This window comes from Chiroxiphia lanceolata, chromosome 4 (genome assembly GCF_009829145.1).
Source record: "Chiroxiphia lanceolata isolate bChiLan1 chromosome 4, bChiLan1.pri, whole genome shotgun sequence".
Taxonomy (NCBI): Eukaryota; Metazoa; Chordata; class Aves; order Passeriformes; family Pipridae; genus Chiroxiphia; species Chiroxiphia lanceolata.
Window position 1 is genome coordinate 40,133,460 of NC_045640.1, and position 24,250 is coordinate 40,157,709.

General features: G+C 37.1%; 1 long non-coding RNA gene across 1 annotated transcript; it reads left to right on the forward strand.

The window, feature by feature from the left end:
• Positions 1-5,254: 5,254 nt before the first annotated feature.
• Positions 5,255-23,573, forward strand: LOC116786132. Its single transcript, XR_004356834.1, has 3 exons — positions 5,255-5,418; positions 20,544-20,676; positions 23,400-23,573. It is a non-coding gene; the product is annotated as an uncharacterized LOC116786132 (long non-coding RNA).
• The last annotated feature ends 677 nt before the right edge of the window (positions 23,574-24,250 follow it).

Below are 24,250 nucleotides of genomic sequence, written 5' to 3' on the forward strand. Positions count from 1 at the left end.
TCCCCTTTTCAAAAAGACATAGGACATTGCATACCAAATCTGACAATCACTATGAAGAAAGAGCTCTTGCAGGCACCTGGGGTAATGATTTACTTACGGGAGCCAGTCCTAATGCCTGGCAGCATGATTATTTTCTCATTCAAGCGTTCCATAATGACCTGTGCACCTGTTATTTTCAGAGCACATGCTGAAAGCCTCTTTGAGACTGGTATTAATTGTTTCAGACTACAAGTTTTAGAAAGAATTTGAAACAAAATCTATGATGTAACATTATGCTGCTTGTTTGACTAACTCTGCCACAGCAACTGAGTAGTAAAATGTGGCTACTAACAGGTGAATCTGATTCTGAAATAGCAACTTTGGCAGATGAAACATCTAAGGGACTTACAAGGGTAACATATCCTACCATTCAAAGCACGCTTCTGAAACACTGGGTCACCTTAAAAAGGTAATGATAGTAGATGCTATCAGTAAATGATAGCAAGGTTTATGTTCCTGTGTGACTTGGAACAGCATTTACTTTGGACAGAAATTATTCTTGAGTGTTTTAGTGTTTTGGGTGTTTGGTTGTTGGTTTTCTTTTATTTTTTTTTCTTTAAGCAGTTGGTGTAAAAGGCTGCGGCTGAAATCAGGGCTTTAAATGTTGTTGAATCTATTTTGCGTGTAAGTTGCCGGCAGATTTTTATTCAACCATTCATGATAAATCATGCTTAGTGTTGGCTGGGAAGAGCTTTTGGACTTGTCTAGTCTGTTTCTGGTCAACTTGCTTATTTTTACTGAATAGTGAGGAAGTGTATGTAGCTTTTTGATTCTGGTTCAAAATATTTCAGATATGATGTATTTTACTCTAGACAGATTTAGTAAGTAATGTGACTAATTCATTAGCAATACCTACGTTTCATGTGTGCTTTCAGCTTCCACCAGTTGACAAAAGAAGTTTGAGGTGTGAGAGATTAACTTCTGGGCTTTGTGCTGGGGAGACCTCTCATCCCCAGTATTCCAGAGTATGTGTATTTGTAGTTTGATCTGGACCATCTTTCATGTTCCCTGCACTCCTATGAGTGATGCCATTTCTTGCCTGAGAGGGATAACCCTGAGGAGAAATCCAGTTTGTATATTGTTCTCAAATGAAACCTACAGAGTTAAACTCAAGTCGAATAACCCTACACCTTTCCTATGCAAGCACTTGAAGCCTTGCTGATCAAAAATGCTTATCAAATTGAGCTGAATTAGTGTATCACAAATTTGGGATGCTCAATTTAGCATTACAGTGAAAAATCCATTCGGGATAATAGATTTTACCCCAGGGGTTTAGAAGAGCCACCAGAAGGGGAAAAAAAACCCCCAACCAAACAAAAAAGGAAGCTCAGTCTTGGATTGCTAATTAAAAATCAGTAGCATTGGGAAATGTTTAATGCTTCAATCTAATTTTTGACAAATATGAATCATAGAATATCCTGAGTTAAAAGGGTCCTGTGAAGATCATCAAAGTCCTACTCCTGGGCCTGCACAGAACAGTCCCAAGAGTCACACCATGTGCCTGAGAGTATAATCCAAACACTCCTTGAACTCTGGCAGGCTTGGTGTTTGACCACTTCTCCTGGGGAGCCTGTTCCAGCACCCAACCACCCTCCGTGTGCAAAACCTTTTTCTATTATCCAACCTAAACTTACCCTGACAAAATTTCAGGCCATTCTGTCATTGTTCGCCAGAGAGAAGAGATCAGTGCTGGCCCTTCTGCTTCCCCTCAGGAGGAAGTTGAAGACTGCAATGAGGTCTCCTCTTAGTCTCCTCCTCTCCAGGCTAAACAGACCAAGTGACCTCATAGAGCCTCTCCTCATACAGCTTCCCCTTAAGTCCTTTCACCATCTTTGTAGCCCTCTTTTGAATGCTCTCTCAGAGGTTTATATCCTTATATTGCAGTGCCCAAAACTGCACCCAGTATTCGAGGTGAGGCCACACCAGTGCAGAGCAGACTGGGACAATCCCCTCCCTTGACCAGTCGGTGATGCTTTACCTGATGCCCCCCAGGACACAGTTGGCCCTCCTGGCTGCCAGGGCACCACTGACTCATATTCAACTTGCCATCGACCAGGACCTCCAGGTGCCTTTCCACAGGGCTGCTCTCTAAGCTATTGCTCTGTAGTGTTTATGTAGGTGACAGGTTCTCTAGATAAGTTAATATGGAGAGATTCTCAGGAAAACTAAGGAGATCCATAATGGTGTCTGTTCTGCCACACTAACCTTGTAGGGGTTTTGAGTCTTGCCTGTTTTTATTGGTGACCTGAACTGAAAAATGGAATAGGTTGCATTTATTTCTTACACAAGGCTGTCGATCTCCATAAGAGCTGTTGGTTTTACACAACAGCTAGATCACTAGTGTTCAGCAAAAGGACTATATTAATAGAGCCAGGTGCAATTTAACATTATAGAGTGTGAGGTTGTTATCTTAAGAAACTTTTTGCTATGAGATGTGGCTTGTCACTTTAGTATATTATAGGAAAAGTATGTACTACTAATGCTGTAGACATTGCAGCAGAGGCAACTGATCCTGATCCTATGAAATCTGGCAGGAGACACTGAAACACCAATGCCAGAACAAAAGGGTAAGTCTTTGCCTTAATGCGTACACTGTTGAAATTGCAAAGTCAAAACTGTTTTTCCTCTCCTGTTTCTGAGGGCATCTTAGGACCCAGAGATTTTTGGTTTGTTTATTCTAGCAAAATGGAGCCTGTCCAGGTATGCCATTTCTCTTTATTAATATGCAGAAGGGTTAAATAAAAGAAAAGAGAGAGGGAATTAGATAATGAAGAGAACTTTGTTTAAGCAGACAATGGAGTTGGGCTACATATTAGGAGGCAATCTAGTTGTAAGAGGAAATTATTATTGTACATGCCTTGATGGGAGTGGGGGAAAAAAAGTCTGAACTTGTTTCTGCAATGGAGCCTTCATAAATCTATAGAGTTTGTTATAACTGAATTTTGAAGCACAGAAATTATGTTCATGATCCAGGAGGCCTCTTCTAGTCTTCATTAGTAGAAACTGTCTTGTATTTACATGATCTACTTGGCATTAGCTTTACAGAAAAATAACATAATATTGTTTAAGGGAATATATGTAAATTTTTGTGTAACAAATGCTACATAGGTCAGCTTGTGTAAATAAACCCCCTTCCATTCACTACGGGGAGCACAAAATTAATTTGATTATCCTTTGTGCCAGAAAGAGTATTCTGAATGAAAAATATATCCAGTAATTTTACTTCTTGTGGCTATAGCATCACTTTTCTGATATATTAGTGATTTTAATCACAAAAGGTAACTTTCAGGCAATTGTCATAGAGAAGAAAGCCAAGTAAAATACTGGGGGAAGAAAAGTATGACGACAAAAATTGGAAAGACTTTTTTTTTCCTTTTTTTTTCTTTTTTTTTTTTTTTGCAAGACTGTGTACATTTTGCTAGCTACTTCTTCATAGGAAACAATAAATTTAGTAATGCTGACTTTGTAAATCCCATTAATTTTTCCCTGAAGTTATACACCCTCCCTTCCCTGCAGGGAGTATTAATAATTCCGAGTATCATGGAGACTGGCATCAGTGTAATTATGCAGAAGATCTTCTTGTCACCACTTTGAATGCAAGTTAAGCTTCTACTTCTGTTTTCCCCACTGCTGGAGACTGCACCCTACTGAGCACACAAGAGTACAGTCTGGAGTTTATGTATGTTTTAGTATCGAAAACTGAAGATTGCTGTTGGGGGGGGGGGAATAAAAGAACAATCATTATGACTCTTAGCATTGCTTTCTGGACTGGATCTTTGATGTTGGATTTGGTATCTGAAATGCTGTAAAATAACTTATTGGGGATTTCAGATGCCTTTGTGAAGAACTTTTCCGGAATAAGCTGAAGCAGAAAAGTGCTTCTATGCCCTTGCTAATGAGGAAAATTAATTCAAAGATGTATATATTAATTTTAGTGTAATACAGAGTGTGAAGAGAAATCTTAAGAACAATACCTTCTAAACAAAGAATGCTTTCTGATGCATCTAAAGCACTTAGATGTACTGGTTTTGTCAAAGCAGTATTACATTTATTTAGTATGCTCAAGTCCATGAAGTCTGTTCTGAACTAATCTCTGACCTACACAAACATTCCTGCAAACTTGTGAGTTGTGCACTTTTGCCCAGCTCATATTGCATTCAGCCCAATGTAAAGCTAAGCATTCTGGTGACTGAATATTGATTTTTGTGGGAGTATTGCATTCACTACACTTCAATTTAGATTATGTGGAAATTGAACTCCTGTTTGGATGTAAGTGCCCTCAGAAGAAAACCCATTCCTTTATAAAGAAGAATTAATCTTATAGAGAGCTATAAAACCAGAGATAGAATATATAATTTTGGAAAGACTTTCATATATTGATGTGTTTCAGGGTTTTCAGTCTAACGAAGTCCCAAATGTTGATTGCCACTATGCTATGCTCCATCCAAGTCCTACCTCTCTGCAGCACTGACCACAAGTAAAATTGGTTAGAAACTTTGTTTGCAAAATTGAAGCTAAAGGACTGGCTCTTTCTGAGTATGTTCATCTTCAATGACTCCCAAGGCCTCTATTGATTTTAAAATTAACTCAAGACTCCTTATATATTTTTCTATTTTAAAAAATCTGTTAGATAGCCAGTGTATAAAAGCTAACGATGACAGAGTCACAAAAAAACAAAGTGATTTTTTTAGAGGTGCAGAACTTCTAAGGAACACAATTTAAATTGTTGTGAAGGTATCTTCTTTGCCTCCAGTGTGCTTTCAGGGAACAATTTCCCTTTCTAGAGAAAAGCTGAAAAGCCTTATTTAGACTGTATGCTTGCATATTTTATTTGGTATATTGTTTTTAAATCAAGATTTCAATATGTTTTCTGTAAATTACTCCTTGAAGGGCAATCTCTGTAATACCTTAAGTACATGAGAATATACTTTGTTCAAAGTAACTCACTTCTGTTTTCCTTATGTTTTATAAAGGTCGTTTTGGGGAATTGCATGTTTTTGGATGCTATTTTATTATCAAACATTCATTGGAGCAGTTTTGGTTTTGATGATAAAATGCAAAGCACCAGGCTAGTGAAAATCTTACTCACGTTAGTCAATTCCGTTGTAAATCATTTTGGGGAAAAGAAGGGAAAATATGTTAATCATGAAATTGGAATTATCGAGGTCTCTGATGGTCCTCTCCTCAGAATGAATTTCATTCAGAAATTTGATTTTGGTCTTGAACAGGGTTACAGAACTCATGGCTGTGTGCAGTGTGGGGAGGACAGCCGTGAGGCCCTTGGGGGCTGGGGTGTCTGCAGACACCCGCTCCGAGAAGGGCTTTTGCAGCAGGAGGAGTGCATGCAGCAGCCTTTGCCAAGGCAGGAATTCCTGGGTGGTAAGCCCTGAAGCCTGAGGGGTGGGTGTGTGTGGATGTTGGGATGACTGGAGAAGCCCAAGGTGGTCAGTAAACCCCACTGCCTGGGTTTGTCCAGGGGATTTGGAAATCTTGGCGACCCCCAGGGATTTCTCCACAGAACTACTCCTCAGGCAGATGGTGCCTGGCTTGTCTTGCACTTCCTTCCCAGATTGCAGGGCCTTGCATTTGCCCTTGTTGAACTTCATAAGGTTTCCTTTGTTACCTTGCAGCTCTGCCTAGGACTGTGTTGGCTACCTCTTGGAGAAGTAGAGTTAGGACCAAGGTTAGACCTGAATTGTTATAAATATAATTGTGAACTAAGTTTATTGCAATGTACATCCATTTTTTTGTTTTCACAAGCTTTCGCTTAAAATAATTTGCTGCACTTTGTAAAGAGAAGACTGAAAGCAATACAGTGTTGGTATAAGGTGAATAATCAAGGGTATTCAGCTAGCCTGTGGTGTAACTGCCATTGTGAAAGGAGTTTGGGATTTTGTTTGCGTGTTGGTTCTTTTTTTTCTGAGAAGGGGAGCAGTGCTACAGAAGTGACAGCAGTGATGTGCTGTGGGTGCTCCTCAGGTGTTACCACTGTAGGGAACAGTTCTCATGGGCAATATGTCAGTAGGTGGAAATAGAATAGCTATCCTTGAGCGTGGGCACACTAGAGTGCTATGTAAATGTTACTTGAATGTTCATATGCGTCTCCCAGGGTGAACGTTTTTAAGGCAAAGTAAACAAGGAAAAGTCTGCTGGACTCCAGCCTTAGTGATATATTAGCAGGAAATACTAATGAGCCTTGCAATTCTGTTTTCAATATAATGTTTGCTTTTTCTAATGGATACTCTCCTATCTACCTCTGCTCATAGGATGATATAGCTCCTCACAATGATAACAATAACATTATATTATGAGAAATAGATCTGTGCAGATGGCATATTTTATAGAACCATTTTTATTGATAGTGTTAGTATTCAAAATCCTCATGTGGAGCGATCATTAAAGCTCATTTAAAAACCCTTGGAGGGTTGCTTATAGCTCAAATACAGTGCAAGAAATTTGAATCTTAATTATATGCGGAGAGATATATGAAATAGAATTTGTAGTCACAATGCATTTCGTGATTGCGAATCCATAATATATTATTGTTTCTTCAGAGAGCTGAAAAGATGCCATTAGTGTGAGAGGTGAAAGTATTTATTAAATCAGTGGTGCAGCACCAGGCTCTTAATTTGATAAAATGAGAATTTGAACTGGGTAACTGCTGCACTGCTGGGGTTTTTTAGCATCCTCTGCTGGTTGTGGTGGTGATACTTTGATAGCGAGTTCAGTATTTTGGCAAGGTGCAAAATTCCTTGCTCTAAGTGCTATATGAAAATAATAAATAGCACTCTAGAGTTAATCCATAGCTAAAGTGTAGATTTTACTATAGTTAATGGTTAAGATATTTTTTTGGGCTTTCTCAGTGTTTAGGATAGATCTGAAAAAGGCAGTTGCTAAAGTTTGCTAGTATTTCTATTGTTTTGCAATAAGTAATTGAATTTCTAGAATTACTGGTTTGATTCCATCTATTCAAGGCTATATATGTAGCCTTGATAACATATGTGTATTTATATTGGTGTATGTGAGCCATACATTTTTTGACATTTTTCTCATTTAGGTCTAGATGAAATTTTTAACAGCTATTTTAAAAGGGGGAGTACATTTAACTTTTCTGAAGCAGTGTGTAAGTTTGTGTCTGCTTAGCTGGTTTGCTTTAAGTCCTGAATAATTGAAATAGTTGAAATATTTAGTCATCATTTTTCAAAACAAAATGTTTGTAGTTGAAAATGTTTATTTCAGTGTCATTTACAGCATTTATTTGAAAGAGCTCAAAACCTGCCAGGGTACTTCATTTTAGTTGAGCGAGGGACTTTGGCTGAATGAATGGTACTACATAAAATGAAAAAAAAGTGATTGTCTGTGCTACCCTGATCTGCAAATATTCTTCTTCTAGTGCCTGTGACCTAAGGCAAACCTGACTGCTGGTTAACAGTGATGTGGTGAAGCCTAGGGCTGTAACACATCAGAACAAAATTAACCTTGGCCTTTCTAGACAAGTTGTTAATGTCAAAGCACCAGATAAGATGAACTGCAACTACCTATCTGGTGATGATGTCACACTCTAAATTAAATAAATAGAATAACTGATTTCTATGGCCTCAGAAATACCTTTATGCCATGCTTTATCACAGGGAGACATTCTCTAACTCAGAAGAACTGGTTTAGTTTATTTACCAAAATTTCTAGGAAAGCTATACGTGTACTAGGCTAAATGAAAAAAATGCATTTACTCTGATCCAGGGAATGTTGTTCTCTATGTGTTTTGGGGGGTATTTTAACAGAGATGAGTTGGAATTGAAATACTTACTACAGAATGGCAGATAACCTAAACCTCTAATTACCTGGAAAACTTCAGGCTGAACATGCAGCACTGTAATTACCTCAAAATTACTACCTGAGTCTGGACAAAATATTTTTCTTTGGCATTTTTCTTTATGCCTCTAGCTTGAAAGAGAAATTAAACCTGCAAATGCTGGAGGTGCTGTCAAAACAAGGCAGTCGAAGCAAGAAACAAGCTGCTTTTTAATTTCTATAGATTTTTCTCAAACTTTTCCAACTTATTTTCTGTAAAAGAACTGCAACATCCTACATCATTTACTACTGATCTTAATTAAACTCCAAGGTATGGAGCTGGGAGGTGAAATCAAGAGATAAAAAAAAAGACCAGAATCTGGAAGTAGACAGTGTTGAAGTACCAACACGCTGGGAAGTATTTCAGCCTCTGTTCTAGTCCTGAGGGCAGAGTGAAATAGAGGGCCTTGCAATTGGCTGACTGAGATCTTGTTTCTAAAGAGACCTCTGGGATATATCTGTGATGTGTGGCTTTTCTTCAGTCATCCCTAGACACAAACATAGGAGGTGATTGGTCATGGGCTGTTTACATCAAGTAGGTAAGAAAGAAATGCTGAGTTGTCGGTGATTCTAAACCATTTATAAAGGTAAATTGGCCTGGTACCAGTGAACTGTTAATGTCTGGTCATGAATGGATCCCAGCAGAGGGCTTGAGTGTTTTCTGGTCAACTGGATTTCAGAGGAGCTCAGACATTGGTTCTAGTTTTGATTTGTGGTGGGCACTAGTGGACTCCTAACAGCTCTTTAGATATGATTGATGAATATGAGTCTGTGCTCAGAAAACACAAGAGAGTCTTCAAAGTGGAAACATGTTCTACTTTGACATATGCTTATTGACAGGTGTAGACCACTTTTCTCTACTGTGAGACTGGCCTGCGGGCATCTAGAAGGAGCACAGAATGAAGGAACTCGAGTTTCCCTGAGGGCAGACTGATCATCTGACCTTAAAACTTGATCACCATTAGCAATCAGTGTAATGATAGTTGGTTGCAGACATCTTGCATTAATCTTTCATTAAACTTGTCTAGGTACAAAACCTGTAGTCTGATCTTTCCTTCAAAGCAGAAAGGGTAGTACCTGAACATGATTGTGTGGTTCTGTTCTATGATTCTGTATAGCTGGGGATAAGAGATAAAGGCAGTGTAAGGATTTTCTGGAGTATGCTTTATCTAATGGGATTTTATTACTTGACTCTCTTATGTATTGTTCTTCAGATGTTAGCTTTTAGAGCATTAGAAAATATCTGTGGAATCAGATCAGACCTCACTCAGTGCTGCTCCTACCAATTTCCGTGCATGCATTTTAGGCTGGCAGTTGTTCCTGAAGGCTCTGTGCTGGACAGATGTGGTTCACAGTCAACCCTCTTCCACTTAAGAGAGACTGTTCTAGATGGACAACAGAATGGTAGATTGCTTTCATTAAAATTCAGGAAATAGAAACTCTTTCTACAGCATAATGCTTAGCAACTAATGCTTCATGACACAACACTTGGTTTTTTAGAAGCTTGAATAACAATCACTTAACAGGCGAGGAAAAGGGGCATAAATGCTAGTTTTGATGCTTTTATAGTAATTTTACTGTTTCTTAAAACCATTCACCACAACTGATACTGTGGCATAATGTCAGTGGTATTAGTGAATTGAACAGAAGGCAACATGTCTGCTGCATTATGTCTTTGTAAGTAACATTTTCTTTCAGTCATGGGGCCAAGATTTGGAGGAAACAAAGTGAGGATTTTTTTTATATCAGTCATTTTAGAAGGGAGAGAAAAGACAAGGAGAAAAAATTTGGCAAGGACTTTGTGTGTGTGTGGCAACCTAAAGAAATCTGCATGATGATGAAACATTGGCAAGGCTTCTTGGGTAGATTTTTGGTTCACTACTCATATTTATTTATTTATTTATTTACTTATTTTATTTATTTGTTATTTATTTTTAACAACAATTTTTATGTAATGAAAGCAAGTTGACTACTTATTAAAAATAAAAAAAAAATATCTTCAGACTACTTGCTTTAACTGTTATGTGATCCCTAAGAAAACCCAGAAGCGTGAAGGATGTTCATCCTTCCTGAACTTCATGAAGTATTTGAGAGCAAATGAGTAGGTTATGACTTTCAAGCCTGAGCAGCCGGTGCCTGAGGGATCCAGCTATAGTGTCTTCTGGCCAAGAAGGGAAGAGCATATGCAATCCAAAGTCTAGAACAAAAAATAAATTAGAGTTTCTGCTTGAGTGAGTAAGTCCTCTGGAGTTGTCCTAAGAAAGAAATTATGCTTCTCTAATGTATGATTTAAACACACCTTTAAATAAACTCTTGTATCATAAATCAGTTGATTCAGGTAATGAAGAATGGAAATTCTACTTCCTAAATCCTTATTCTACTTAAATCTATCCTCATGTTTAAACATACAGTAATTACAGGCCTCAGACCTATTAAGTTACTTACAAATATTTAGTCATTACTTTCACAAACAACCTTGATAGAGGTCCTTTTCCTGTAAGCTGTCTGTAAATGAACTCTGATGTCACTTCAAAAGATAAGTGGAGATTTGTAGTTGACAGCTTTCATGATCATAACAGTGTTTTAGTGTTGTTTTCATTCCAGAGTGTTGACACCTTTTGAAAATTTGAACAAATCCTGCAGGTAGGAAGTATGTATGTGTTAGAATTGGATAGATGAACCTAAGGGAAAAATGAGTAATTGCTTGATTTTTTTATTTTATTTTTAAGGAAAAAAAAAGATGTTGCAATCACTCATGTTTTTCATTTTTATATCTCCTACCAGAAATCCAAAAATTTAAAGATGGTATTGCTTGTACATTCCTATGTATATTCCTTCTGAAAACTGGAAATAGTATAAAAATTTTCTAAATCAAGTTACAATAATTTTGCTTACAGAAAACTTTAATAGTCTTTTCAGAGGTCTTGGAAAACACTTGTCACCAAAACATTAGGAAAAATTTAGCTTATAGGTTTGAACAAGAAAGGTCATGAAGGCAGGATGTAATTTTGAAGTAGTTTAGGTGTAGTGGAGAAAAATTTTTGCCATTGTGGTTCAAAATGATTTGCTGGACCTGGCATCCTGTCTCCATCATTGTTGGACTGCTTCTGTAATTCGACAGATATATACATTAGTACATGTGTATCTGAAAGGATGTGGAGAAGGAGTTGTATAGGGACACCTACAGGATATTACTTTGAGAAAAGAGCTTTTTTTATCTTTAAAAACACTTGATTTTTTTTCACAGTTCTAGTGGTAAACAATCTCTTCTCTACATAAACCATATATAAAATACAAACTTCCAGTTTAATGTAAAGGATTCAATGAGATATTTTGAGTCATCCTGATATGTACCACTAACTTGAATGCTTCAAAGAACAAGCAAAATTCTTTAATTTAGTATTATCTTATTTACTTAGCACATGCTAAACATTAGCTCTAGGATGCAAGCTTGGATTTCAAAACTATTTCTGAGTTATTGAAAGAAGATTATCTCTTTCTGTAAGAAAAATCATAAATTGTCTTTTATTTCTGAGCATGATTTTAAGTATCAGTGATGGAAAGCAACATATTCAAAGCAAAATGTCACGTCGTGGTTTCATTTCACCCTTTGAAGACATAGGGACAGGAGAAAATAAACATGATCTCACTGGCAGACGATGACAAACTACTTTTTAACCTATTTAATTTGTTACATGTCAGATTGGTATTTTACTAGAAGGTTTCTCTTAGCTGGAGTAAATCTTCCAGAATAATTCTTTTATCTAGACCAGCTTGTCTTTTCAAACAAGCTCTCTTGTCAAATTTATTTTTTGAGGAATCTCAAATACAGTGTTGCTCCCTACCATTGCTATTTCTTGATTTAGTAAGGAGGGGAGAAAGAAGGAAGAACAAGAAAATTAGATATTGGGGAGATATGTCTTCTGAACTACTTTCTTGATGAGACAGGAAAGTAAAACCTAGAGATCCACCTACATGGACACTCTGCCTCTGACAGAGGCCAATGCTGGATGCAAAGCCAAAACGTCATCTGATTTTTCCTACTTTATTCTTCATGTTTTCAGTGTGATCTGAAGAGGCAGACATGATATCCAGCTGCAACTGTTATTTGTCACTGTACCTTCAACTGAGAAGTGGGAATTTGCCTTTGACAACAAAAGATTCTCACAAAACTGTTTTTTTCCACTCTGATCTGCTCCTGCTTATGAGCCAGTGCGAAATTGCTCAAGCTTTCTTTCTGCAGTTTCCACTCTGACCAATGTCCTGATCCACACTCTACACCAAATGAACTGCTGAGCATTTCTTTTGCCATTCTTTGCCTTGCCATCTTGCAGGCAATTCCTACCCCATCTAAAAGTGTCCCTGGACTAAGCAAGTTGTATCACTTGCTGGATACGACTGGGTTTTTTTATGAAGCAGAGTCCATACTTTTCTTCCTGCTCGTCTATCTGGAGAATAAATTTACTGGCCCAGGATTGTCTCCTATTTTGTCTGTAAGGTATTGGCATAATGAAGCTGTGCCTTTTGGTGCTGCCACAGTAATAGGAAAAGCTTTACAGAAGATACAGAAAAATACCTTCAGGACATAATTCGATTTCGACTGCCAGAAAATAAAAGAGCCAGAACAGGTAGTACAGCTAGTGGGGAAGTAGGTTGGAGACAATTTGATTTATGAAACCTTAATTATAAATTTGTCCAAATAATAGAGAAGGAAAAAAAGAAAAATCAGAACCAGACCATGCTGGCAATTCTGAGATAATGTATACATTTACTGAGACAAAATTTGGAACTGCTGAAGACTTGTTTAAAATACTCATACTTGCCCTGCTGCAAAAGTTCAGCTGTCTTAAAAAGACTGGAAATTGAAGGAGGAACAACCATTAGTCAACATTTCAAAGGAATGAGACAAGTCTGTAAAAATATATATAATGTTATCATTGTCTGAAATTGTTTAGGTGGAAGATGGACAAGTGGATGGCAATCTATAACACTGGGTTGGAGAAATACTAAGGAAAAAAATATTGGAGCTGATAAACTGTAAAGATCAAAAAAACCCAGGAAATCAAAGAAAATAAAATCTAATCTTAATAGCCTTGAAAAAAATTGAAAGGCAGTGAAGGGTAAAAGACAATGAGTTAGTGAATTAAGAAGTCAGAATTAAGATAACAGCACAATTCTATTGAGCAGGGAAACAGAATGAAACTGCAGAAACTGCACTGATGGAGGTCCTAAGCAGAGGGCATAAGTGAAAAAGAGAAGGGAGGATAGAAAATAAAACAACACTTAAAGTTACCTGATAAGAATATTCAGATGTTTATAAAGTGAAAGCTTTTTGCACATTCAAGAGCCCTATTCAAAATGCATAAATGTGCTGCCAACCTTGCACTTCTCTCTGTTAAACAAGGAAGGCTATCTTGCAGTAGCTGAACCAAGTTGTTAAAAAGATAATGTTAATGTGATCATGTTTTCTTTCTATTGCTGAAGAAAACTATTACTCCATTAAAACCAACAAACCCCAACCCCCTTTTATCCACTCCCACCACTCCTTTTCACTCCCCCACCATTTCTTAACTCCTGTTAGTCAACACAAGAATACCTTATCAAATAAATGACACAGTGGGTATTGGAGGTTCTATCCCCCGCTTTTCAGACTGGGCACTAGTAACTGGAGATGCAATGAAGAAGGCAGTGCCTATTCACAGAATCATAGAATGGCTCGGGCTGGAAGAGACCTTAGAGATCATCTAGTTTCAACCCGCCCACAGTAGAAAGGGGCACCTTCCACTAGACCATGTTGCTCAGAGACCCATCCAACCTGGTCTTGAGCACTTCCAGTAATGGGGTATCCACAAGTTCTCTGGGAAACCTGTTCCAATGCCTCATCACTCTCACATTAAAGAATTTCTTCCTAATATCTAATCTAAACCTGCCCTCTTTCAGTTTAAAGCCATTCCCTCTTGTCCTGTCACTACATGCCCTTGTAAAAAGTCCTTCTCCATCTTTCTTGTAGGCCCCCTTTAGGTACTGGAAGGCTGCAATTGGGTCATCATAAAGCCTTCTCTTCCCCAGGCTGAACAATCCCAATTCTTGCAGCCTTTCCTCATAAGAGAGGCTTCAACAGGTCAATGTCCTTCCTGTACTGGGGTCCCCAAAGATGGATGCAGCACTCCTGGTGTGGTGTCACATGAGAGCAGAGTAGTGGGGCTTCCATCTAGCTAAAGCAAAGAGTGGGCATTGACATCTCTGTATTCACCTCAGTTCAAGCAAGGGAGGCTTGTGCTGTCTTGTTCCTGCTTGGCTTTTCTCTTTGATCAGCTTTGACACTAAAACAGTAATGTGAGTGTCATTATTCAGACAGACCTCTAGACCCTGTGCTTAATTGATTTACTCTCTTTACTTCTTATAATGCTTGCACCGAAAGCTTTTCATACCTTTGAGAGGAGAAAAAAAAATAGATTTGCATTTGGCACATGCATAGATGGTGTTTGGTTCAGGTTCCTTCAGAAAGAGGTGTGTATTTCTACCAGATTGATTTCAGCAGATCCTTGGCGACTGACCAGACATTCTTGTCTTTTTTTCCCCTCCTCCCCACCTTGAAGTTATGTACAAACACATCTAAACTTCAACTACTACTTATCACTTTGTAAAGGTGCTATTAAACTGGAAATAACTCTAGCAAGAAGAGGAAGAAGGCAGTTGGGATGGTGAAGTTTCTAGTGGTTATCACCTGTGTTTTCAAAAGGAGCTAATGAGAAGCTAAAGTACAAACTGTGGTATCACATCAAAAGAACACCAAGTAAAGCTGATAATGAATAACCTGAGAAGTAAATTATGGAAAGCAACAAAATGTGTGGAAGTGGAACAGGAGAATTGTCATTTTTAGATGTAAAAGGTTCTGACATAGCAGACCTTCAAATGTTTATCTTTCTTCTTGGGGTGTCTGTGGTATGTGTCACTGAATTATTTCCTACCTAGTGTGGTAAGATTAAAGCACTGTGGAAATTTAGAAGGGAAATTATAGACAATACATAGAGAATGACCTTTATCAAGGATGCTTTTTCATCACATAAAGTGCAGCTCCTTACTAGTAGGGAAAAAACAGCATCTTACTCAGAGAAATAGTAGCTAAATGTGGAAAAGATTTTATTGAGTTCTGTAACTGACTTTTCTTGTCTCATATGGTAAAGAATCTATGTATACTTCCTTCCTCACTATAACAAAGGAAGATCTTGTAGCTTGAAAATTATTATTGCCTTGCAAGAGATGGGAAGATAAGCTCTTAAATCTATTTTTTTATTGAATTAATGCATGAACTGTTTCATGTACAATCCTGGATCCATTAAAGTTAAATGGAACCACCATAGTAATGATATGTCTATCCGTGCTTTTTTTTTTCTTTCTGGTTTGAGCAGATATTATTATTGAGGCTTGCCAGAAGAAGCCTGAAGCAGAAAAAAATATTTGGCAGTCACAATTATTTCTGTGAACACAAAACTGATGGGCTACAGTATGGGTGGACTTTGTAATTTTTTAAGTTTGTTTCCACCAGTTCAAATCCAGCTATTCTTCTGCTTTGATCAAATGCTGTTGGTTCAGGTAATGATTTAAGATAAAAAGGTTGGAAGCCCTTGATGTTTATTTATTTCATAAAATAGAGCTTGTTGCTAGTCTGCCTTCCTACACAACTGGCATTTTATCATTTATCACCTGTGCAAATTACATAGTATGAAAGTTAAAAAATATGCGAGAGAAGACTTTGACAGAAGCCTGGACTTTTGCAGGCAATATTTCTGGAAGAAGTGGGATCATACGCTCCCTCAGGCAGAGTATTATGGTATAGCTGACTTCTGACTGATAGGTTTTAATTGGCTAGGTTATCTGAGCACTTTCCAGTTACTACATCTACATTTTACCATCTCCTCAGTAGCATTTCCCATCTGTTTTACCCTTTCACAAATGGAGAAGTAGGAAGGAAGCCACTCCAGGGAAGAGAAGATGCTGGTGGAGAGGAAGGGCACCCACACTCAGTGTCTGAGGCATGCTCTCACCACCAAAAAGCTCTTCCTGTGTTGTAGAGTGATTCCTAATGTTGTAATGGACAAGAAAAGAATGGAATGAAATGGGAAGTTTGGAGCTTATATGGAGGAGAGGCAAACTGAGACTTTAGTAGGTACCTTCTTTACCAGAGTAGGTAAACCATAAAGATTGCACAAAAAAAGCAATGACCAAGAAGCATGTGGTTAGCACTGGCAGTATAAAAAAGAGTTGACAAGAAATTTCTGGATATATCAGACTGGAAATTTTAAAATGCCCATAAAAGAAAACTGGTATTCTAGTAGAAACTAAAATAATTGCCTCTGTATTTCATTTCTGTCATCCTTCAAAGCTGCAAAGCGGTAAGAAATTACAGCATTAATGTTCCCACTAAAACTGAATGAAAGCTGACTCTATTTCTAAGGAGACATATCCACTACAGTAATACTGTAGTAAAGTAAGCAGTTGGAATTACATTTGGTGAATTTATAACCCAAACCCAAACAACCTGAATCCTTTCAATGGTCCATTTCTATATTCATATTTTAATATCTCTGATGCTGATATTATTCTTATTTTATGGGCTTAAGGGAATGCCTGCACTAGTTGGAATGCTTTCAGGGAACAGAATTTTATTTTTAGATCAAATGAATCTGACCCAGATAAAATCTGGACCTTAAGTTGGCAATTATGTAGTTTCAAGCAATGAATAGCACATCTGAGGAGAGAGATTAGTTTTTTTTTTTTATTGCACTTGTTACTTAATATACAGGGATGTGTCAGTATGTGCAGTGTATCCGGCTTGTATTAATGTATTAATTTACAGAAAATTATAATACATAGAAAGCACTATAATACACAAAATATTAGTGTTTTGGGCATAATGAGCATAATTGATTGCATGTTGTATAAGTAACTCAGCAAAATTTTTTAGTGGAGAAAAAGGAAGTGAAGGCTTGTGCCCTTTGTGGGAAGGAGTGTGGCATTTTAGCCATTCTGTACAGCATTTAGCACTAACCCTGATTGTGCCTTGCAGGCATATCTGTTAAATGGTTTCATTGCATTATGCTGTAATCTGGCTTTTCAACAGGCTGGCTGAAAGTAGTAAGGCAATAAAAAAAGACTGTCTAGTTTTAAATCTTAGGGTTGAATTACTTTAAAACTTGAGTTATTAATGGAACTCTTGGGCTAAAAGGGATGTGGCAAGTGATATCTACTGGGGGAAAGTGATGACGTTCTCCTCCACGTATTTGTTCTCCCATGGTTTAGTGTCATAGTAGGGGTGAGCAGACATGAGTTAAAATGAGTAAAGTGCACAAGTATTTCAGTGAAATGTTGCTTGCTGATGTGTTCTACTGCATTTAGGTCTTACATCTAGACAAATATTATTGGATTATTTTAAATTTCTGTTACTAAATTAAAAGAATGACAATACAGTTAGTAACATTCATTCCTACTGAAATATTATTTAGAATAAACAGTGACTAGTTATCATACTAGCTTCCTTGGTTTAAAATGGAACAGTCAGTTTGGATTTTCAGGAACTGATGAATGATCTATTGCTCTTACAAATGTACCTTTCTTTAACAGTACAACACGTGGTATCAACATGCTAATGTACTAATAAATGCAATAAATAAGGGGAGGATGACACATCTCCTCTAATAACAGCGATTCAAAAAGATAAGATTTTTTTTGTGAAGTACAAACAACTATTATCAAGATTTACTCTACTTTTTTTTATATATATGATGTAAAGTCCCTTTGGCTATCAGGCCTTGTGTGAGGTGAGATATGTCTTTCTTAATTAATATGTTTGAAGTAATGCTTTATGCTGTGTACTCCTAGAAGGAATAGATTTTTTTTTAATATTAAGAAATTAAGCAATTAAATATTTTTCCCCAATTCCCTACTAACTTCTTTAAACTTCACAAGAAGGTTTAAAAAAACTACATGCAATGGGCATCGTTTTATTTTAAAACAATAATAATAATAATAAATAACAGCAAAGCAAAACCTGAGTAGACTCCATAAGGCAAGAGATCATTATCTCATTTTGAAGTGGAGACAACTTAATTTAGAAGTTCATTTAACAAGGTTAAAAAAAGCTTTCAAGAGATCTGATGAGACTGGTCAGCAGCTTTCTCAGTGTTAGCATTGTAATTGAGAGATAGGACCTTGCCTTGCAGACACAAAGTTACATTCCTGGTGCAGTGTCTCGCTGTACTGAAAATCTCTGTTATTTTCAATGCAGACACTCAGATTCAAAGCAGCATGTATACCTTTGTTTTCAGCCACCATAAACCAGAAGAAATTCTTCCAGCTGTTGGAAGGGATCTTCAAGCAATTTTATAGCCAAGGTCCAATCAGACAATGCTAATCTCTAAGGGGTACAATGGAGCATTCACAGGAGAAAATATTAATATTGCTGCTCACCCCAGAGGTGACTGCATTTCAATGTGATAAATGGTTTATTATCGTCATCATCTTATCTGTCAAGCTTCGAGTGTTTTTTGGAGACTTTGGAAAGAATAAATCTCTATAGACATGGTTCATTGCCATTTACAGCAGTATGCCAAATGGCATATGCTCTATTAGACATAGTAAAAAAAGATTAATTATCATATTTGATGGTGGTGGGAAAATCAAAACTTTTTTAGTAATTATTTTTCTTCACATGCTTGTTGTAATGTGATGATTCCGTAACAGTGACATGTCATTCCTGCAGCCAATGCCTCATCTTTTCCAGCCCAAGGTGCCTGCATCAGCTTCCATTGACATCAGAGAAGATTAGTGAACTTACATCACCTTAAAATGTCTCTAACAACTCAATCAGCCTCTGAGTTTTGTTGTTGTGGAAATTTGATAATCATTCAAATTGAATGGTAAACTGAATGTTCTGTTGTTCTGGCACTTACTTCAGAGTTAACTGCAGCTTTAATAGATAGAGTACTTCAAATACAACCAAGGCTGTGCAAAATTCTCAAGTCCTTAGAGATTATTTGAAAATTATGCCTGAGAAATCTTTACCCTTGGAAAGTGGTAAACTGACATTTGAATGTAGCAAGACACCACAATGCTTGCCCCTAAACTGATTCAATCTTTTTTATGTGTCTCTATGCATGCACACAGACAAATATGTAAACCTAAACTTCTGTCTTTTTCTGTCTGTTGCTACGATTTGGCATTTCTACTGCCCCAAAGGGATTTGTTTTAGAAGGTATAATACTTGGCAATATACTTTCATCCTTCCAGTGAAGTATGCTGCCCAAGCATCTATAGGAAATAAGATGCTGTGTCACTTGTTTTACCAAAAGTGTTGGTTGAAGAAAATTAATGTCAAAATGAGGCTTTAAACTATATAAGCAAAACATATTCAGCATTTCAAGGCCAGATGTCTTCCGCAGTTTTTTCCAAAATGTGCGTTCTCTAACGTAGCTAACTATGGAAATTTTGCCTAAAATTGAGCCAGAGCTTAAACCTGTACTGAGTAGTAGTCATTCATCAACTTATGTTTTAAGTTTCTGATTCAGTTTTGAACTGTTCTAAATGTAGTTTGTGCCACAGTGTTGATATCTCTGCCTTTGCTTTAGGCAGCTTGAGGAAAATGGCTGTGTCTGCATTTAGGTACAATTCGCACAGTAATGCTCAGTCCTCATTCCCTGATGAACCTGGAAAGGGGGGACTGCGTAGAAACTTGCTGCTCTTTCACATGGATTTTCTGCTGTGGGAAACTGAAGTACATGTTCATAAGTATCCTGGCATGCAGCTGGGCTGTGGTCAGGCTATGTGCTCAAGCACTGGGGCGGAGATGTGGCCAGTAAAACTCCGGGCTCTAAAATAATGTGTATTTCTTTTGCAAGAGTAACCAAATTGCCTGACAGGACTTAAAAATAACATTTGAGGCTTACCTCTGAATATTTCCATCACCAAAAAAATCAAATAAAGCCTTTAAATACGTATCAAATATTTCAGAAAACATTAAAAATATAATATTCTGGTTTATTTAAACAGAAAGACCATGATGTCTCTCCAGAGACTCTAATATTGGCCATTTTCTTACAGTTCCAGGTCAAATGAAAAGAAGTTCATATGTCATGTTCTTTTTCTTTGAACTTCTTCTTCCATTGCTTTCTTTCCTGATGCTCTTGTCTGACTAGTTAAATTGTTGTTTTAATAAAGTGATTCCAGCTCACTTAAAATAAAAGCTCGTATAAAAGTTGACCGATATGGCAGGAACTTCCATAAAGCTTCTCTTTCTCAAATTTCTCATTAATTCAGGTCAGTTTCTTTGTCTTAAACGGGGTTGAAAATAAACTATTGAAAGTGAGGACGGTTCATTTATCACAAACTTTTCCTACGTTTTCTGAACTTTACAGTGGCTTTTGTTTCATGTTTGGCAATGACACAATATCGGCCCCCAACACCCCTTCCCCTTAAAAAGTAACAAATAAGTTCCTTACATATGCAGGATGGTAGCATTAGAGTATAATGAAAGGTATCTGGAGTTAAGGCCTCCCTCATATATAGTAACAAACGTCTTGGCAGATAGAAGAGCTGTGGTGAATAAAACAGACGTATAGAGTCTTTTTCTGGAAGAGTTGTTTTGCTTTTTCTAGAATCTATGTATCTATGATCACATTCCCATAAAGACAGACAATGAGAGAAATCAACATCAATGAAAATCCAGCAGTGGGGTGAAAGGACTTAAAAGAAGCCTACAAGAAGAATGCACGAGTTGCAGTGCTGCAGGTTGGCACTTTCGGACAGAACCAAGTTCATTCAGGGAAAATGACTAATAAAAATCCCTGTGTGCTCACAGAGCCTGCTTTCACAGTTTGCAGTAACAAAGAGAAATGTGAGTTAATGCAAATCTGTTCAGACAAACCTAATGGAAACAATTATGTTTGCATCTTTTAGTCTCCTGGGAATTATTAAGGAAGATTGACAGTCTCTAGAGAATAAAGTTCATAGTCATCAATTTCATAGATTGTCCCGGGACTTCTTAGTGTGCATCAAATCAGTTGAGTTCATTCTGTTGAATTTGTTTAAACTCAAACAGTAGACCAAATTATAGAGCTACAGTGAGGTTTATGCTGCCTGCAGCGTCACATTTAAAAGTTTAAATGTTATTACAGAAATTAGGTTATTCCCAGATTTATTTTGCATCTTACAAGTTAACATTTTACATGATTTAACCTGTGTGATTAGAGGTAAAGGTAAGACAAATTCAATATTAATATTCAAGAGTGAATTTATCACATAGGTTAAACTCCCTGGGTGGTTTTAGGACAGGGTTGGCCCAGTGCTCTTTTTTGAGGGCATCTGTAAGCAGAGAGGCCAGAGTTGTTAAAAGTCTCCCATTTCATGTCCAGAGTAGGGCAACAAAGCTTATGAAGGGTCTGGAGCACGAGTCTTATGAGGAGCAGCTGAGAGAGGTGGAGTTGTTTAGCCTGGAGAAAAGGAAGCTCAAGAGGGGATCTTCTCTCTCTCTACAACTGCCTGACAGGAGGTTGTAGCCAGGTGGGAGTTAGTCAATTCTCTCAGGTAACAAGTGAAAGGGCAAGAGGAAATGGGCTCGAGTTGCTCTACAGGAGGTTTAGATTGAATGTTAGGAAAAACTTCTTCACTGAAAGGATCATCAAGTACTGCAATAGGCTGTTCAGGAAACTGGTTGACTCATCATCTCTGGAAGTGTTCAAAAAATGTGTAGATGTGTTGCTTAGGGACATAGTTTAGCGGTGGAGGTAGATTAGTGGTTGAACTCAATGATCCTAAGGGTCTTTTCCACCTTAATGATTCTGTAGTTTACTAGCATGAACTGCTTGTCTATTGGGCTTTTACTTTTTAAAAGAACCTTTTCGTGTAAGGAAAAGTGTACTAATGTAAAGAGACAATCTTTACAGAATGACTTAAAAGTACTCTTTTAAGATCTTTTGCACATTTAGTTCATCACCTTCCACTGTCCCTAAGTCTAGATTTGGCCCTTGGCTATACTGCATCATGAAACCCTGTAGTCTTGAAATAATGACTAGTCACTAGAGAGCCATAATATTATATGGCAAAAACAGATTACATGAAGACGTTTCTGAGCATTTCAATGCCCTGACATTCTGAAATACCATGGGAATGTGAAGTATCACTATGTATTGCTACTAGAAAGTGCTGCATTTGAGGGTTTAGTTTACAGTTTTAAACCTGTGAATAAAAGGCAAGTTATATTTGACACGGTTACTGTTGAGGATGGTGGTATCTTTTTCCAATGCTTAATGGCAATTTTCCTCTATATTTTTTTATGGCTAATTTAGTTATTTTCTAAACATTAATTCCAAAGGATGCTCTATTATCACTTTCAAGATATGAAATTAAAAAGGAGTAATAATTCCCACTCCTAACTATTGTTAGCATCCTAGAATATCCACAACTAGTCTAATCAAATGCTGCTTGACCCGTAACCTTAGCACTTAGCCCCATATGAAGCAAGAGATGAAAAACAAATTTCAGAATTTCACACCTACTCACTGATTTTGTGAAATTTTTTTCAAGGAACTGTATTCTGAAGATAATTTGAATTAGTATTTCAAAGAAATATCACATGGTTTGGTATTTTAGTGCTATTTTGGCTGAGAAGAAGTAGTAGTTTTTGTTTTGAAAGCTGAGTTTCTTTTGGCTTGAGGAAAATATTAGCCTTTCTGTCACTGAGAACAGTAACTGATTAGATCTCAGATCTAATGCAATATGTGCTTAATAATCTGAAAAAGAGAACATATTGGAGGCTAAATGTTTGTGTAAAATAGAATACTCTTTGTTTAAAGTTGAACCCTTCTGTTTACCATAAGTGCAGACACCTGAGCATGGTTTTAATTCCCCTCTACACTCTGACCCCTGAAAATATTGTTATGCACAAAGCTTTCATGAACAAACCTATTATAAAATGATACCATGAATAGTTAAATGAAAACTTGAAAAAAATCAGTTTAGTGGAGGACTGATATATTTAAAATATGAACAACCTAATTTGTGAACATACCCGATTATTTTCATTTTCTCAGAACTCAAATTGCCTTTGAAATAATCCTTGAATGTTGATTTTGTCCATCTGTATATTAGTATCTACTTCTGCTCTGGTGTCTGGAATTCTGTAAGAGTGGTTCTTATCAACACCACAGCTCATGGTCATGAGCAGTAGCTGGAAACAGAGAATCAAACATTGACTACCCATGGTCTTAAAGGTTTGACACGGGGTACTATTTATCTGAGTTCCTTGGCCCTATTTCATTCAAGAAATTAAATATTTTGCAAGCTACTGATCGGAATCTAAGTGCACTATATACTTTTATTTTAATCTACTTCCTTTGCTAGGCCAAAACGCAGTTGAACTAAAAAAGTTGAAGTATACAGTGATATGATCCTTAAATACAAAGAAAAAACCTGGAATTATAGTCATGATTGTTCAACCTTAATTCCTTTTGCAGGAATTTTCCTCAATCAAGGTGACACGGGAAAGTACAGTGCTATCTGAGAAGATATTCTGGATGTCATTTCCAAAAATCTGTGGGGCAACTGGTACCGTTTCTGTACAACTGCAGTGTGGGATTCAGATGATGCTGGTTCAATGGCTGTTGATACCAACAATGTACATGAGTTTGTTGTGCTATTCTATATGATCCACATAAGATCCACTCTGTAAAGTGAGTGGAGTGCTGCATTTTTAATATGGGGCTTACTAAAATATAATTGTAAAGAAATAGCTGATGTTTGATTCATTAAGGCTATACATTTTAAAAGAAAAACAGCATTTAAAGTGACCATTTAATCACTGTCCTGTATCACTACAAGAACTCTCCATTATGTGTGTTTAAACAAATGAGCTCTAGATTAGGATATTCCTAAGTAGCGAAAACTAAGGTATTAAGACCTCAGCTGGCAAGCAGTTTCTTAAAAATATTGTACTATTCCTCAAACTGGTGTTAAGGCATGGCTGCAATTTCCATCACTCTAGGTGTGTTATTTTGAGGTAACTCCTTTTTGTTATCTAGAAAGAATTGTACCTCTAAGATGTTATGATAACTGAGCTCTAGATATCACCAGGGGATTGTTAAAAGGAGACAATCTGCTGAACATAGTAAACTACCCTTCTGAATGTCTTATCTGGAAAAGCGAAAAAACTCTGTGGACACAAAAAAATGAATAATCAAAAAAGAAAAGAAATGCAGAGTCCCAAAATACTAATTTCTGACCTTTGAAATACCCTGTAGCGTGTGCAAAAAGTAGTTTTGAGGAAAAGATGACTAAATTACAGTAAAAAAGGGTAAGAGACAATCAT